This window comes from Muntiacus reevesi, chromosome 16 (genome assembly GCF_963930625.1).
Source record: "Muntiacus reevesi chromosome 16, mMunRee1.1, whole genome shotgun sequence".
In the NCBI taxonomy this organism is placed as follows: Eukaryota; Metazoa; Chordata; class Mammalia; order Artiodactyla; family Cervidae; genus Muntiacus; species Muntiacus reevesi.
The window spans coordinates 26,847,626-26,865,144 of NC_089264.1; positions in this window are offsets into that span (position 1 = coordinate 26,847,626).

Sequence of the window (17,519 nt, forward strand, 5' to 3'; positions counted from 1 at the left end):
TTAATCAGCAGTAGCTGCTTCATGGCTAAGCTGGATTCCTTATGCTGCCTGTTTTGGGCAGTGAGAAAACCAGTTCTCATACTCATGAGCCTCTTTGAGCTCCATAAGGATCCAGAAGTCCTTGATCTTCCCTGGAGAATGCAGAAGATAGTTAAAAAAGGTCTGCATAAGAGAGTTAAATAAAATATGTTTTGCTATTAGAACCAAGAGAGCAAAGTAATTGCACAATAAAATTATGAAATGGATAGTCTGAGCCAGAGGAAAGATGTATAAGTATCAACTATTTGGGGACACTGTAATACCAGTAAGAAAAAATGCAAGGTAACTCTCCAGAAGGACCAGTGAAAAAGGAGATTGACATGAACACTTTTACATATAGCTGAGGCGTCAACTACCCACAGCTACTGCAAGATACTCTTTTCGCTGTATATATGATGAAGCCTCCAGAAAGAGCAATTTTATTTACCTGAAAGACATTGAGTTCCCTGGAAGACATTTTAAACCAAAAGAGAAGAAAATTTATTAATAAAAAGAATAAATTACAATCTATTCTTCACATGTGTTCTCAGTGGAGTTCATAAGACGAGAGTTTTTTCATAAAACAAAGGAGCTCTGTTTTCTTGCATATCTGAAAACTAGTGTATTAAATATAAACTTCATTAAAATGTTTGTAGTGAAATGATTCATTAGACTCTCATTAATTCCTTACTATCTGACATATTTTAATTGTTTCACAAGGGGGAAAAAAGCATTTATTAAGTTGCACATTGATAGCTCTTCAGAAATTAAACTCTGTCAACACATACTTACCATTCTTATTTGACTTTCTAGAATGTAAAGTGTAAGAGATCTTGATAAATTCACTCTTGTGAACTTCTATATTTTTTTTTTGTATTTTGTAAAATATCCCACAACTTTATATAATAAGAATTTTCATGAACTCACAAAAAGTTCAAATTTCATAAATCAGCTTATTAACTATTCTAAGATATTTTCCTTTAATCCTTCAGTTCCAAGGAAAAATAGTCTGCCCTTTATTCAAGTGATTTTAACTGTTTATAAAGGTAGTGTTTGAATTTCCTCATATGTGCTATAGAAAATTTGGTGACAGACATTATAATTCGAGACCTCAAGGTTCTATGAATGATTTTTTCTATCATGATTGTAGTAGTGAAAGATGTCATAAATTTGACTTCTCTATGAAGAACTGATGTTTTAAAATACAGTTTGCCATCCATAGCTACAGGTTTCAGCTGCATCTGTAGATACAGAAGACTAGATCTGTTCACTGTACCAAATCTTTTTATGTAAGGAAATTGAGCATCCTTGGATTTTGATATCTGTGGAGACTCCTGGAACCAATCCCCTGCAGATACTGAGGGGTGACTGTAACTAACTTCTTGAGTAGCTAACATACTATTTCAAAACAGTAGATTGATTTACTGTTTAAAAAAGTGAGACTGGGCATACACACCGAGGAAACCAGATCTGAAAGAGACACATGCACCCCAATGTTCATCGCAGTACTGTTTATAATAGCCAGGACATGGAAGCAACCTAGATGCCCATCAGCAGATTAATGGATAAGAAAGCTGTGGTACATATACACCATGGAATATTACTCACCCATTAAAAAGAATTCATTTGCATCAGTTCTAATGAGATGGATGAAACTGGAGCCCATTATACAGAGTGAAGTAAGCCAGAAAGATAAAGACCAATACAGTATACTAACTCATATATATGGAATTTAGAAAGATGGTAACGATAACCCTATATGCAAAACAGAAAAAGAGACACAGATGTACAAAACAGACTTTTGGACTCTGTGGGAGAAGGCGAGGGTGGGATGTTCTGAGAGAACAGCATTGAAACATGTATATTATTTAGGGTGGAACAGATCACCAGCCCAGGTGGGATGCATGAGACAAGTGCTCGGGCCTGGTGCACTGGGAAAACCCAGAGGAATCGGGTGGAGAGGGAGGTGGGAGGGGGGATCGGGATGGGGAACACATGTAAATCCATGGCTGATTCATGTCAATGTAGGGCAAAAACCACTACAATATTGTAAAGTAATTAGCCTCCAACTAATAAAAATAAATGGGAAAAAAAAGTGAGAATGAGAGGAGCTAAATATTATCACCAACTTTCAGGTTTGAAAAGAAAACTGTCAATAGAGTGACAGTACAGAAAACATACAAAGTTGCATTCTTTTGTGAGAATACGTATACACACATATAATCACACATTTATAGTCTTTACTCATAGTTAAGAATCACAACTGAACTAAACAATCACAAGAATTTGCTGAAGAATAAAGCAATTTGAACTTTATGGTGTGGGATGAGAGTTGCCAGTTTAAATCAGCTTTCATTTTAGTATGTTTTTGGTTTTGATTTAGTTTTTATAGATATTAGCAAATAAGTCTTTACTGAGAGAGAAAAGTACCTGGAAGCTCATATGTTTTGTGATAACCTCTCTCTCTATATATATATTTTTTTGTATTTTGTAAAATATCCCACAACTTTATATGATAAGAATTTTCATGAACTCACAAAAAGGTCAAATTTCGTAAATCACCTTATTAGGTATTCTAAGATATTTTTCTTTAATCCTTCAGTTCCAAGGAAAAATAGTCTGCCTTTTATTCAAGTGATTTTAACTGATTGTTTAAAAAGGTACTGTTTGAATTTTCCCCAGCTCACCATGCAGTCTTATATTTTTAACTAAAAAAATCCCAGAAGCTTTAAATAATGATGGAAATTCATTAATAATAGCAAATAACATCTTACTCCTTAATAATTGAAGCTTACTCAGCAAATAATAAATTTTGTGGACCTAGGAAAAGGCAGAGGTTCTCAACCATTTATAGTTTGAGTATCTGGAAAAATGTATTTTTCCAATTCTTCTGTAGTGGACATTTCAATTATTAATATATTCTACATAATTTCCTCTGTATTTTTATAGATACTCACTTAAAATTGCATAGGAAATTTCAATTTTTTAGTGAAATATATTTATCTAAAATATAAAGTACAGATCTTTGCAACCTCAGCATGCTAAGTTGACTCATTCAATTTATTTAAAGTCAGTTCTGAGAGTTAGAACTGGGCATGGAAAAACAGACTGGCTCCAAATAGGAAAAGGAGTACGTCAAGGCTGTATATTTTCACCCTGCTCATTTAACTTATATGCAGAGTACATCATGAGAAATGCTGGGCTGGTAGAAGCACAAGCTGGAATCAAGAGTGCCAGAAGAAATATCAATAACCTCAGATATGCAGATGACACCACCCTTATGGCAGAAAGTGAAGAGGAACTAAAAAGCCTCTTGATGAAAGTGAAAGAGGAGAGTGAAAAAGTTGGCTTGAAGCTCAACATTCAGAAAACTAAGATCATGGCATCTGGTCCAATACCTCATGGGAAATAGATGGGGAGACAGTGGAAACAGTGTCAGACTTCATTTTTTTGGGCTCCAAAATCACTGCAGATGGTGATTTCAGCCATGAAATTAAACGACGCTTACTGTTTGGAAGGAACGTTATGACCAACCTAGATAGCATATTAAAAGCAGAGATTTTGCTTTGCCAACAAAGGTCCATCTAGTCAAGGCTATGGTTTTCCCAGTGGTCATGTATGGATGTGAGGGTTGGACTGTGAAGACACCTGAGTGCCGAAAAATTGATGCTTTTGAACTGTGGTGTTGGAGAAGACTCTTGAGAGTCCCTTGGACTGCACGGAGATCCAACCAGTCCATCCTAAAGGAGGTCAGTCCTGGGTGTTCATTGGAAGGACTGAAGCTGAAACTCCAATACTTTGGCCACCTGATGTGAAGAATTGACTCATTGGAAAAGACCCTGATGCTGGGAGGGATTGGGGGCAGGAGGAGAAGGGGACGACAGAGGATGAGATGGCTGGATGGCATCACCAACTCCACGGGCATGAGTTTGAGTAAACTCCGGGAGTTGGTGATGGACAGGGAGGCCTGGCGTGCTGTGATTCTTGGGGTTGCAAAGAGTCGGACACGACTGAGTGACTGAATGGACTGAACTGAACTGCTCTGAAAGTAAACAAACTAGCCATTTGAATTCTGATTAAAAATGTTAGACTCAATACATGTGAAAAAAGAGGGAAAAAAAGCATAATAAAAGTGAACATGGGGCAATTCTCCATAAAAGTAAACTTATTATTAAGGGATAAAAATATCGAGAAATTCTGGACGATATAAGTCAAAGAGGACAAGATTTCTTGAGATGTAAAATCAATCAGAGAAAATCAGAACCCAAAAACCAGACCAATGTAACCTACTCTTAAAGATAACTGAGACTGATTTTAAATTAAAACTAATGAAAACTGGCTTTAAAATAGTCATTTGGGTATTTAAAGAACCACCATTTAAAGATTTGGGTTAATCATGTATTTTTACCTCTCCCCTGTCTATAAAATAGCTAGCAGTAGGTCTGTCTAAGATACATGTGGATTGAAAGGTTTAAAGCACTGAATTAAAGAAATATTTAAGCTTGAAATGCTTCTATATTAAAATCTGAGCAACAAACCCAAAAAGCAAACAAAAAATACCTCAGCCTAGATGTAAGTTCCACTGCATTAATCCAATTCGAGAGTAATGCTCTTCTAAAGAGATGGAGGACTTAAAAACATTATGCTGCTGCTGCTAAGTCGCTTCGGTCGTGTCCGACTCTGTGCGACCCCATAGACGGCAGCCCAGCAGGCTCCTCTGTCCCTGGGATTCTCCAGGCAAGAACACTGGAGTGCGTTGCCATTTCCTTCTCCAGAAAGACATTTTCAGGGACTGGAATGCAAAAGTAGGAAGTCAAGAAACACCTGGATTAACAGGGAAATTTGGACTTAGAGTACAGAATGAAGCAGGACAAAGGCTAACAGAGTTCTGCCAAGACAACTCAATGGTCATGGCAAACACCCTCTTCCAACAACACAAGAGACGACTGCACACATGGACATCACCAGATGGCCAGCACCGAAATCAGGTTGATTATATTCTTTGCAGCCAAAGATGGAGAAGCTCTATACAGTCAGCAAAAACAAGACCTGGAGCTGACTGTAGCTCAAATCATGAACTCCTTATTGCCAAGTTCAGATTTAAATTGAAGAAATGGGGGAAACCACTAAACCATTCAGTATGACCTAAATCAAATCCTTTATGACTATACAGTGAAAGTGAGAAATAGATTTAAGGGACTAGATCTGATAGACAGAGTGCCTGATGAACTATGGATGGAGGTTCGTGACATTGTACAAGAGACAGGGAGCAAGACCGTCCCCAAGAAAAAGAAATGCTAAAAGGCAAAATGGCTGCCTGAGGGGCCTTACAAATAGCTGTCAAAATAAGGGAAGCAAAAAGCAAAGAAGAAAAGGAAAGATATACCCATTTGAATGCAGAGTTCCAAAGAATAGCAAGGAGAGATAAGAAAGCCTTCCTCAGTGATCAATGCAAAGAAATAGAGGAAAACAATAGAATGGGAAAGACTAGAGATCTCTTCAAGAAAATCAGAGTCACCAAGGGAACATTTCATACAAAGATGGGCTCCATAAAATAAAAATGGTATGGACCTAACAGAAGCACAGGATATTAAGAAGAGGTGGAAAGAATACACAGAAGAACTGTACAAAAAATATCTTCACGACCCAGATAATCATGAAGGTGTGATCACTCACACTCACCTAGAGCTGGACATCCTGGAATGTGAAGTCAGGTGGGCCTTAGGAAGCATCACTATGAACAAAACTAGTGGAGGCGATGGAATTCCAGTTGAGCTATTTCAAATCGTGAAAGATGATGCTGTGAAAGTTCCTCAATCAATATGTCAGCAAATTTGGAAAACTCAGCAGTGGCCACAGGACTGGAAAAGGTCAGTTTACATTCCAATCCCAAAGAAAGGTAATGCCAAAGGATGCTCAAACTACTGCACAATTGCACTCATGTCACATGCTGGTAAAGCTCAAAATTCTCCAAGCCAGGCTTCAACAATATGTGAACCGTGAACTTCCAGATGTTCAAGCTTGTTTTAAAAAAGGCAGAGGAACTAGAGATCAAATTGCCAACATCTGATGGATCATTGTAAAAGCAAGAGAGTTCCATAAAAACATCTATTTCTGCTTTATTGATTATGGCAAAGCCTTTGACAGTGTGAATCACAATAAACTATGGAAAATTCTGAAAGAGTTGGGAATACCAGACCACCTGACCTGCCTGTTGAGAAATCTGTATGCAGGTCAGGAAGCAACAGTTAGAACTGGGCATGGAACAACAGACTGGTTCCAAATAGGGAAAGGCATACATCAAGGCTGTATATTGTCACCCTGCTTGTTTAACTTATATAAAGAGTACATCATGAGAAACACTGGGCTGAAGGAAACAAGCTGGAATCAAGATTGCTGGGAGAAATATAAATAACCTCAGATATGCAGATGACATCACCCTCATGGCAGAAAGTGAAGAAGAACTAAAGAGCCTCTTAAAGAAAGTGAAAGAGGAGAGTGAAAAAGTTGGCTTAAAGCTCAACATTCAGAAAACTAAGATCATCACTTCATGGCAAATAGACGGGGAAACAGTGGCTGACTTTATTTTTCTGGGCTCCAAAATCACTGTGGATGGTGATTGCAGCCATAAAATGAAAAGGCACTTACTCCTTGGAAGGAAAGTTATGGCCAAGCTAGATAGCATATTAAAAAGCAGAGACCTTACTTTGCCAACAAAGGTCCATCTAGTCAAGGCTATGGTTTTTCCAGTGGTCATGTATGGATGTGAAAGTTGGACTGTAAAGAAAGCTGAGTGCTGAAGCATTGGTGCTTTTGAACTGTGGTGTTGGAGAAGACTCTTGAGAGTCCCTTGGACTGTAAGGAGATCCAACCAGTCCATCCTAAAGGAGATTAGTCCTGGGTGTTCATTGGAGGGACTGATGTTGAAGCTGAAACTCCAATACTTTGGCCACCTGATGAGGAGAGCTGATTGATTTGAAAAGACCGTGATGCTGGGAAAGATTGAGGGCAGGAGGAGCAGGGGACAACAGTGGATGAGACGGCTGGATGGCATCACCAACTCGATGGACATGGGTTTGAGTAAACTCCAGGAGTTGGTGATGGACAGGGAGGCCTGGCGTGCTGCGGTTCATGGGGTTGCAAAGAGTCAGACACGATTGAGAGACTGAAATGAACTGAAAGAGATGGAAAGGTACTCTCGAATGCCTACCTGTCCCCTTTAGGGATATTAGCCTGCTGACTGACTTCTCGTACTTACTTAGTGTGAGTTACCAGATGTTTCTTTCAAGAGAGATACTATTTTGTGAAATACACTTTTACAACTCTAGAAGGAATTCACATACTTAATTAATCTAGTCTTTCACTAATGAATATGAACTAAGAATCAGCAAAACTTTCAGAGTAACTATGAGCAGGAAATATATAGACTAAAATGAGTACATGGAACAAATGACCCTGAAAGAAGCAGATATAATCCAGACACTAAAAGAGGACATTAAAAATTCAAATTAATATCCCTTGAGAAATGCAGGAAGGCATTATATCCTATGAAAATACACTGGTTAAAAAAAAGAAGAAAATACAAACTGATATGAGAGAACAATCGTAGACCAAAGAGCTTAGAGGAACTTTAAAATTATTATTATTTAAAAAAAAATTTTATTAGCGTATATTTGACTTATAATTGCTGTTAGTTTCATGAAACTCAGTTATACATATACATATGTCTACATTTTTTGAGATTCTTTACCCATGTGAGTCATTACAGAATACTGAGTAGAATTCCCTGTGCTATTCAGTAGGTGCATGCATGCATGTTCGGTTTTTCTGTCGTATCTGACTCTTTGTGACCCTATATTCTATAACTTCCCATGCTCATAGGTCCATGGCATTGTCCACGCAAGAATATTAGAGTGGGTTGCCATTTCCTCCAGCAGGGGATTTTCCTGACCCAGGGGTCAAAACCACATCTCCCGTATCTCCTGAACTGGCAGGCATATTCTTTATCACTGAGCCACCTGGGAAGTACTTATTAGTTATTGATTTTTTATATGGTAGTTAATTCCCAATTTATTTCACCTCTGCTTTCCCCCCTGGTAAACATAAGTTTGTTTTCTACATATGTGACTGTTCCTGTTTTGTAAATCAGTTCATTTGTACCATTTTTTTATGATTCTGCATCTAAGTGATATCATATGATATTTGTCTTTCTCTTTCTAACTTTACTCAGTATAACAAGTTCATTCATATTGCTGAAAATGGCATTATTGTGTTATTTTTAATGGCTAATATTCCATTGTATATATGTATCACATCTTTATCCATTCCTGTCACTAATAATTTATGTTGCTTCCATGTCCTGGCTATTGTAAATAGTGATTCAGTGAATATTGGAGTGTATATGTCTTTTTGAATTTTGGTTTTCTCTGGATATATACCTCTGTTCTCAATAGTGGATATACCAGTTTATGTTCTCACCAACAATGTAGGAGGGTTCCTTTTTCTCCACACCCCTTCTAGCATTTATTGTTTGTAAATGTTTTGATTATGACCTTTCTACTGGGGTGTTTTATTTGCAAATTATTTATTTGCATCTACTGTAGTTTTATTTGCATTTCTCTAATAATTAGTCATGTTGAACACTTTTTCATGTGGTTTTTAGCCATCTAAATGTCTTCTTGGAGAAATGTTTGTTTAGATCTTCTGCCCATTCTTTGATTGGATTGTTTCCTTGATCTTGATCTGAATGATCTGTTTCTGTATTTTGGATATTAATACTTTGTCACATGCCTCATTTGCTAATATTTTCTCTCATTCTGAAGGTTGTCTTTTCTGTTTGTTTACAAGTCTCTTTGATGTGCACAATCTTTTGAGTTTATTTAGGTCCCATTTATTTATTTTTGTTTTATTTTCATTTCTCTAGGAGGTGGATTGAGAAAGCTCTTGTTGCAATCTATGTCAAAGAATGTTCTGCCTGTGTTTTCCTCTATGAGTTTTATAGTATTTAACCTTACATTTAGATTTTTAATTCATTTTGTGTTTATTTTTGTGTGTGGTGTTAAAGAGTGTTCTAGTTTTATTCTTTCATGGATAGTTGTCCAACTTTTCCAGTTCCACTTATTGAAAAAGTTGTTGTTTTTTCCCTTTCTCCCACTGTATATTCTTGCCTCTTTTGTAATAGATTAGGTGACCATAGATGAGATGACCATGGATGCATGTGTTTATCTGAAAATTCTCTCCTTTTCCATAGATCTATGTGTTTTTGTGCCAGCACCATACTCTTTTGAAATGACTGTAGCTTTGCAATATAGTTTGAATCAAGGGAGCCTGATTTCTCCAGTTTTATTTTTCTTTGTCAAGATCGCTTTGACTGTTTGGGCTGCATTGTGTTTCTGCACAAAATTTAAGCGCCTCTGTCTTACCTAACATTTATTTAGTTCAGTATTGCAGATGCATGATATACTGACTGTTTATATTATACAATTATATTTCCTACACAATTTTATGTGATCTGGTGTGCACAGGTTAGAGACTCAAAAATTACCAGTGAATGATTGCAATCTTTCTAATCGATGACATTTATTATATGTGACCAGTTTACTTCCACAAATACACATTTATGGCAGCTGAAAAGTAATATCTGATGATAGTGTTTATTTACTATCATCATTCAAATACTTCATAATGGAAATATTTTAAATTACATTATAGTCCAATATTTGCTGATCATCTGAACCTTTTTGCTAAGTTATAGTTAACCAAAAATAACATCCTTACAAAACTCTGTAATAGGGAAATGTAAAGATAGGAAAATCAGCTCTGCATTGTTAAAAGTCAACATTTGGTATTTTTATATAGCTTCTCTCATTATATTCCATTTTGTTCGCTCATTTCTTTATATACCTTCATATACACAGGTATATGTTGCCCCTTCCTTTATCTCATGGAACCCTCTAAAACTGAAATTATTTCAGCAGTATTTGTGGTTAGAAGCTGCACCCTTCACGCATTTCTCCCATTAGGCATAAATAGATCCTAGTCCATTATGCCCTGTCCCCATACCATTTCTTCTCTCCCATCCTCCACGAGAGTCCTAACAAGCCTCAGTGTATATAATGTTTAATGTGCTCTGAATTCACAGACTTGGATATTTGCTCCTTACACCCTATATTGGAAATTGTTCAAGAACTGGGCCAAAACCTCTATGGTGCAGCAGACATCAAAAGCCAGTATTTTATTCCCCCCTCCCAAATGAACATCAGTGGGCTGATTTCCTATTCCCCGAGGGACATCTGAATGGTGATTGCAAACTGAGCAGCCTCTCCACAGACCAGAACCTAAAACATTTACAGATTAGAAAGTAAAAAAAGCATATAGTATATGCTAATTCTTTCCTTATGAATAGTTATTTGTGTCTTCGCTATTTAATGAAGTTACGGACTGTGGACTCTCTGTGAAAGTACAGCAATTAGGAATCAATTATACACTATATTGAAACATTGGTTACTCTGCTGCTTTAGGATAATTGGGAAATAACTATATTGTCATTTTTATGTACACTGGCTACATTGAATCACAGTGTTTCAGTGATGACATGCTGGCAAATTACACATACATTTTTTCATATTAGGTCATGAAATGTGAACACTGCTCTCATAGAATGAACTCCAAAGATAATGTGTAAGTTCAAGCAGCTATGTAAAAATAGTCAAGGCTTCTCAGTTAATTTTCATTCCCAATGCAATTAGTACTACTTAATAGAATGTGGTGTGATATTAGAAAATGGATCTAAATGCATTGTTGGTTTACTTGTGTGTGTATATATGTGTGCAAATGTGTATTTTAGCTTGACTACTGAAGGGGATGGAAAAATTAAAGTTTTTTTTTAGAGTAAAGATATTTATTTCAAGATAAATATTTTGAGAATAACATTAAAATAAGTAAATAGAAACACTGATAGGTTGGAATCCAGTGCCCTGAAGTTTTCAACTGGGACTTTTTAGAGAGGTATGATTCTTTGCTAATTATATGACTGGGAAGCAAAATAAATATTTTGAGAATAACATTAAAATAAGTAAATAGAAACACTGATAGGTTGGAATCCAGTGCCCTGAAGAAGTTTTCAACTGGGACTTTTTAGAGAGGTATGATTCTTTGCTAATTATATGACTGGGAAGCAAAACCTTGTGATATTGGGGAAATGTTTTGCTTCCTTATTTATTTGTATTGCTAGCATTGATGTTGCTAATGTGTTCTCATAGGGACAAGTAGGGGTGACAAATCCAAATCTTGAGCCAAGAACTTAGTTGAAAATTCTAATATGAATATCATCAGAATTTCCACATTGAAGATAAATATATTGTTTACCTTCTAAAAACAAAGCAAAGGAACTCTCAAGAGATTTAACTTAGGCAACATCTGTGTTAACAGAACTGGCAGTGATGGCCCATAGTTTAAATGGCCTGTCTCAACCTTTGGTTAGTGAGCTGATTTGGCATGCTAATGTATAGTTTTTGCTATCAGCTCCCTTCTTTTCACTTATTTTCCTTACATTTTAAAATGTATTTATTTTTTATTTTATTTTATTTTTTTGGCTGTGCTGGATCTTTGTTGCTATGCATGAACTTTCTCTAGTTGCAGTGAGCTGGCACCACGCTCTAGTTGCAGAGCACGGGCTTCTCATGGCAGTGGCTTCTCTTGCTGTGGATCACAGGCTCTAGGCACATGGGCTTTAGTAGTTACAGCGAGTGGGCTTAGTAGTTGTGGCGCGTAGACTTAGCTGCTCTGCGGCACGTAAGGTTTTCCTAGACCAGGGATCGAACCAGTGTCCCTTGCATTGCAAGGCAGATTCTTAAACAGTGGACCCATCAGGGAAGCTCGTTACATCATTTTAATTTGAAAAATATTATTGGCCATTTTAAAAATTAGAGATTTCACACTCACACCAAAAATAAATCATTGGAAAATGTGGGAGCAAAAATTAACTTGCAGTATAGATACAGGAAGTTGAAATGATTTTTTGTTTTCATTTGCCAAGAGTTAACACTGTATCTGTTGATGATAACTATTCTAGTGTGCACCATCCTCAGTCTGAAAAACAAGGATAGACTTTCCTGACTTCCATTTATACTTTTTACATGGCCACAGTCGAAAAATAGAAACTTCTCAAAGTACCTGGATCTCAAATGTTTTATAAAAGTATTGTTCAGATATAAATGGATCCCATTCTATACTTTGAAATTTGTGTACTTTCTTCCAGTGGGTAATTAAGGGGTAGAATATATGTAATAGCAAGAGTTGCAGTCCTTAAAATAAAATTGGAAGCATTCTTCCAGAGCTGCATTTAACTAATACTATCCATATTATTTTCAGTCAGATCATCCCACCAAATGAGGCAGTCCAGATACATTATAAAAATCAAACTATTCTAAAAGCCTGATACACTTGGTCACTGATTACCCAATTACTTAAGAGCACAAACAAAAGTATTTAACTACAGATTTGTTTTTAATTATAAGCAAACTAAATTAGTTGAAATACAGAGGTATTACTGTGAAAGTGAAAAGTGAAAGTGAAGTTGCTCAGTTGTGAAGGGAAAATTACTGTGAAGGGAAAAATATATCAGAAATTGTCTTAAATGTGATTCTTAGAAGTCAAGTGTCTTGTGTCATTTAACAGCAGAAAACTAAGACAATGGGCATGAGTGTGTTTTTCACTTCCTCGGGTGCTATTTGGTTTTCTTTTTGTAATTGTGAAATTAAATTTGACAAGTGATGAAAAGTGAAATTATTTTAGATATTTTTGATACTAACTTTTTGACAAGAGTACACACTGTTTCATCTACTTGCACTTATTTCTGATGAGCAGTATCAGTAAAAATAGATCACCTTGAAGGTACAAGATAACAGCAATGTTAGAGTCACAAATCCTCTGAAAAAGAAAATAGAATGCAGTAATAATTTATGATCATGGAAATCTAAAAGGTCCTCAATTTCCATTTTTTTCAGTTGTTTCTCAAGTTAAAGTTAGAATAAAGGGAGATTTCCCCCTTGAATTATTCTTTATTTCTATCTGATTAAAGAAAGAGTTTCTATTAAACACATGCTCAGGAGCACTGCAATATTAAAAGGAAACAAGCAGCTGTTGCTGTTTGAATATTTTCAGCCTGAAAAATGGCAGTTCCATTAGGCTATTAATCCAAAGAATTAGCCAGTATGTGTTTTCTGATGAAGTTTCAGCATAGCAGAACCACATGTAAGGGTGGAAGGTCATAGATACAATTGAGATGTTGCTCAGCCAGAAGTGAAGAATTATCAATGTATTACTTCCGTCTTATTGTACAAATATTCATAATAATCTTTGTTCTCAAATCAATGCATCTCCATTTCTGGTACTGATTTGAGGTGATTTTGCAATGGTAGATTGTGTCCTGGGGTTTGAACAGATATTTAGTATCTAAATAATGCCTTAGAGTAGAGGAAAGTGATAGGAAATGATTGTCACTAAGACACATATCAGAGGAATGATCAGAATGCTTTTCCTGATGATGCAGAGAATAATTCTAGCTCTTAGCAGAGAATGGTGAATCAGGATACCAGCTATCAGATTGATTCACTTCTGTAATTGAGTAATGATACTGTCTATGTATAATTAAGGGGAGCATGAGAACAACCATCCTTTGACCTGTGGCAGTCATTAATTTGTGGTATGTTCGACCTTTCCTCTAGAACCTCATACAGATTCTTTGCGATATCTCTTAGGTTATGATTGCAATGAACTCTCTTTTTTACTTCTTTTAGCTATATTTTATTTAGTAAAAATCTACTTTATTTTCACTGTGATTGAGAGTATATTCTCATTAAATATTCATGATCAACCTTGAAAAATCATAGACCAGACAAAAATATTTTTCAATATAGTATAATATATTTTTATAACAAAGACAAATTATGAACACAGTAGGAAATTCCAGCACAAAGACAAGTATGGAACATTTCACAAAGAATATTTTTAAAGACTTAAGTATGGAAGGAAATTTTTAAAATATAAAGTGTTTAGCTTACTTTATTATATTTTAAACATGAAATTATGAAAATTATGACATGGAACTGATGTAGAAACAAATCAGTGAAAATAAATAGAAATATACATTCATATAATAATGTCAGTTAAAGCAGTAATGGGGCAAGAGGTTTTTAAGATTAAGTTGCTTAAAAATTGCTTTTACATTTGATTTCTCTGGTAGCTCAACTAGTAAAGAATCCACCTGCAATGCAGGAGACCTGGGTTTGATTCCTGGAATCAAATCTTCCTGGATCTCCAGGAAGATCCCCTGGAGAAGAAAAATGGCAACCCACTCCAGTATTCTCATCTGGAAAATCCTATGCACAAAGGAGCCCAGTGGATTCACAAAGAGTTGGACATAACTGAATGACAAAGTGTGGAAATAATTTTGGTCTCAGTTTTACATATTACACTGAAGTAAATTCTGCATATACTAAAGATTTATAAAACAATACTATTCCTAGAATAAAATATGCATCAGTACCTATATAATATTGTACTGTTAGGACTTTATGTGTTTGAGTCCATGGACATTAAAAGAAACTAAAACATTAATAGATTTTAAAAAATAAAAATAAAACTCTTTATGGAAAAATATTTATGTATGTGGATATTCCTTTATAGGTGAAGAGTTTTTGTGGTTTTCAATGTATCAAGGGGCAAATGATTTTGTGTATTGAGTTTGTGAAATGTATTTCCTAATACCTTTTCCAATGTATAGTTAAGTATGGTAAAAATACAATTTCAAAAAGAAAGGGGATGATACATTGACTATTAAAGAAAAGCTTTTTCATCGTTTTAAATGAATGATAAGAGACGTATAGTTTGCCTCTTATTCATCCAGTTGCTGAGGGAAGGATCTCTGCCCCCACTTGTGTGAAATGACCAAACGAGTCTGTCGGAGAACTAACTGAAACCCATTGAGGTTGAAGGTTGGTGGAGTGCAGTTGGTCCAGCTGACAGGGAAACTAGCCAAACGGGGAGCCTTTCCCCCTGGTGGGTACATGTCTAGTGAGAGCAAAACTCAGTTAGGGGGCCCTGTGAGGCTCAAAGATGTCAAGGCAAGATATGAAGTTTTAGGCCTTATATTGCAATTAAACATTTGATGCTTTCTCATTAAGTACATATTTTAGTGATATTGGTATTTTTAGGAAGTGGAAGAGCTAACTCTCTCAGTAGGCAAGTAGACATTTGGTCAGCAGGGCTACCTGGTGAGGTGCTTGTCAAAAATTTGAACTTTAGAAGTGTCCAATAAAGGCAGTGTGTGGCATTGAAGTAGGGAATGCATGTCCCCAGGGAGCCTTAATATAGACTAATTAATCGTTGTGACAGTAGTGACAGTCAGTAGAGGTCCAGTTGCTATTTTGTAACTTAAATAGTAGAATTGAGGCAGCTATTAGGTCTCTATATTAAACCAGGGCCGTGGTGGGTTATTTTTGCACAATGGGTGCCATAACTATGGGAAATTTAGATAATGCAATAGTGAAGTGAGGTATACCTATCTATTTACTATTTTATATTCAGAAATTCCCCTAAGATTACAGGGTGATTGTGCTTAAATTTAGTGGTATCCCTGGATATAACTGTAATTTAAGCCCTACTATTATTTAAGTCCCTGAAATCTTGCAAAATAGTGTATTTTAGCTGATGTTAAAGTTCATTCAGAACCTATAGTATAGAGATGCAAAACCCAATTAATACCCATTTTTATATTGGCTGTAAATTTTTAAAGCAAGTTTTAGATTTCCAGTTTGGTCAAATTTTGAATCTCTGTTTTAAATATATTTTTGTGTGTGTTCAGATTTTTTTTATTTCTGTCTTCCTGTTTTTTTCACTGGATATATTCAGTGTGAGGGATTCTTTCTTATCCTGTTTATTTTTATAAATTATTTTTTTCAAAAAGTCTCAAATCAGTATCATTAGGGATCAGGGCCTCCCAGTGCTAGTGGTTGTATATGGTTTAAGGATTCTGGTTTAGGTAAGATTTGAATTAATCCCTTCACTACACTAGATGTTTTCCCTTATAACTCTGAAGATTGGGTTCTTTGTTAACAGTGGGATATGTACGGGGATCGTGCAATGGAAGACCCCTGGGCCGCAATTCAGAGCCTGGTGGATCAGAGCCTGTGCTACAGCCTGTGAAAGTTCGACTTTCTAGGTGTGTAGTTGTAGTTTTGGGGTGATAGGGAAACTAGTCAGATGAGGAGGCTTTCCCGCTGAGTGGGGCCATATATGGTGAGAGCCCAGAAATTCAGGGGCCAGTGAAGCTCAAAGATGTCAAAGCAGTACATGAAATTTTAATGCCTACAGTACCCCTAAGTCCTGTGATGTTTGTGTGTGTGTGTGTGTGTGTGTGTGTGTATATACAGATATATATATATATATATATATATATATTCACTGATGTTTGTGTATATATGTATATTCAATTTTTATTTTTATTGAAGTAGATCTTCTAATATTATCACCATATTACCATATTAATTCAAGCAATATTTTCTAAATACCTACTATATTTAGTGCATTGTGTTCAGTTTGCTAGATGATTTAAAATCAGTAAGAGTAAGTACCTGATAACAAATGTTTGACAAGCTATTAAAGATCTATTAAGATATACATTTTTATTACTCTAGTACATAATGCAAGATGCAGTTAAAGAGTAAGTAATCTAATATGTCAGAAGCATAGTTGTTTCCTAAGATATGGAGTTATAATTTGACAAAGATGCTTGGCCAATTATAATAAAATTAAAGTGCATTTTACCTTCTTGATACAGTTGTTTCTCATAGGTTTTGTATGAACAGCATTTTTTATCCTATTTCTCTATATTCAAAGTTAGTTGAGATTTTATATATTTATGAGTATATACTCCAATCCCAAAGAAGGGCAATTCCACAGAATGTTCAAACTACCACATAATTGCACTCATTTCATATTCTAGCAAAATAGTACTCAAAATCCTTCAAACTAGGATTCAGCAGTATGTGAACTGGGAACTTCCAGATGTACAAGCTGGATTTAGAAAAGGCAGAGGAACCAGAGATCAAGTTGCCAAGATCTGTTGGATCATAGAAAAAGCTAGAAAATTTGAGAAAAGCATCTACTTCTGCTTCATTGACTACACTAAAGACTTTTGACTGTGTGGATCTCAACAAATTGTGGGAAATTGTTAAAGAGATAGGAATACCAGACCACCTTACTTGCCTTCCGCAAAAACCTGTATGCAGGTCAGGAAGCAACAGTTAGAACCAGACATAGAACAATAGACTGTTTCCAAGTTGGGAAAGGAGTACGTCAAGGCTGTATATTGTCATACTATTTATTTAACTTATATGCAGAGTACATCATGTGACATGATGTGCAAGCTGGATGCACTTCAGCTGGATGAAGTACAAGCTGAAATCAAGATTGCAGAGGAAAAAATAAAAAGATTGCAA